Here is a 2,069-nt window from a genome sequence, read left to right as displayed (position 1 = left end):
GTGTGCTTTCAGTTTGTTGATTTTAACAAGCTTCGGGATACAAAACTTATGTTGGCCGGGTCAGTTATTAGCTTTTTACATCTTCACAGATAACTGATGATACCTTGCATCATGACCGGCTCGAATTGGTTGGAGGTTATTTAATTTAGGTGAAACAGTTCCAACTTCAACCATATGGTTTGGGAACTATATATAGTCTTGCTGCTAAGAATGGCAGGCACCCAGATATTCTCAGTTTTCTTTATTCTTGCCGATCTTTACATCATAGCGAGAATAACAGGCATGCATCATGACCGGCTCGAGCTGGTTGGAAGATTAGTTATAGTATTCTCTCACACTATTGTTGGGCAGCTTTTTAAATGCCTTCTATTTGATGAAGGGGATTACATGTATTCTCACAAAAAATGATCAGTTTATAGGTGTACTATTCAATATGTGCTGATGAGACAGAAACCCATTGTTACATGTCTCCATCTCCGGCCTATGGGAATCCTTACCTGTAAAAGAGGTTTCACATTCCTTTGTTAGAATTATTAAACTTGTTTCATTTTAGTGAATAGATGGTAGCTCAACCTGGCTGCTGAATGACTTAGAAATTATTGTTATGTCTTCTGTGCTATTTGATTATTTGCAGTTCAGAGTTTGTCCTTAATTTTTTTGGAGCTGGTTGTGTGTGTTTCATTCCATCATATATGTATCGAATTCCCAGTCATTCTATCGAAAAAATGAACGGGCGCGGCAACGCGCACCTATCATGATCTAGTAAATAAATAAAATCGGTGCGAAACCAACCAATACATGGATGATGTTACTTTTCTTAGTGAAAGAGAGGCTGACCCTCCGGTTTCATATAAAGAAATCAACTAGTATTTTACAAACTACATACAACTGCAACTAAAGACTCCAGAGAAAATAATCAGGCTTACATAACTGGGAGACGAAGATGCACATTGCAAACGAGATCATGCAAGATCATAAACGAGGCCAAGCCATCGGCTGGAAACATCCCCAGACTCCAAAACAAGCCAATTGAAAGGGCAACATAAACATTTGATGCTGAGGTTCCAGCTCATTATCTGCAAATTAGACAAGCTCATTATCCAGGAACACATCATTTGAATCAAAGTTATAGGATTAGAGATAATTTTCTCTGAAAAATAATATAATTTCCACATCTCCAAATTGCCCAAAACATTTAAGCAATGCCTACAAGCACCAACCGTCTTCTTCGGGGAATCCCTTAATCCAACTCCCTAAGCATTTAGACAAACTAGCAGGAGTAGATTTCAGATCAAAAGCACATTTTAATAAGCTCCAAAGAAGCCTAGCAGCATGCCACTGAAAAATGGATGATCAATATTCTCATCATGCCCACAATAGACACACATTTTGCTAACCTTCCATCCTCCCCTAAGTAAAATTTCTTTAGTGAGGATGCTTTTCTTAACCATTAACCATAAAAGATCTTGCATTCGGAGAAGAAATGGTACAACCGTACAAGGACCCCATCCACCGTTTTACAAATCCGGTCTGCAGCCCTACCGCAAACAAGACTACTACTCATGGCTAATCCACCTAGCTAGATCCGCCCTAAACGCTTGTAGATTAGACCTTAGCAAACCCGTGATTGTCCATCTTCCAACCTCCTTGAGAATTCATGCAATTAATGTCGTCACGGAGGGAGAAGCCCTGTCGAAGACAATTGCATTTCGATGCTTCCAAACCTCCCAAAGTGCCAATAACAGTATGTTGTCAAACTCCTTTCTGGACTGAGTAGGAACGCAATGAGATGTTCCCCATTGCAAGAGTGCATCCTACGATGTTGTGGTCTCGCCCGCCATACCATACACTATGAGCGGAGCCTGCCAGACCGATCGAGCAAACACACATCAAACAAGAAGGTGATCGATGTGTTCCTCCTCCTGGTCACAAAACTAGCAAGACGGCTGATGCGGCAATCCCCTCTTGGCCAGCCTCTTCGACGTCCAACGCCTATTCAGAAAGGCGAGCCATGTGAAGAACTTGCACGGCAAAGGTGCACGACAATTCCAGATTACCATGGCCACATC

This window comes from Triticum aestivum, chromosome 7D, assembly GCF_018294505.1.
Source record: "Triticum aestivum cultivar Chinese Spring chromosome 7D, IWGSC CS RefSeq v2.1, whole genome shotgun sequence".
In the NCBI taxonomy this organism is placed as follows: Eukaryota; Viridiplantae; Streptophyta; class Magnoliopsida; order Poales; family Poaceae; genus Triticum; species Triticum aestivum.
The sequence above is the reverse complement of the archived record's forward strand: the minus strand, read 5'-3'. Positions refer to the sequence as shown.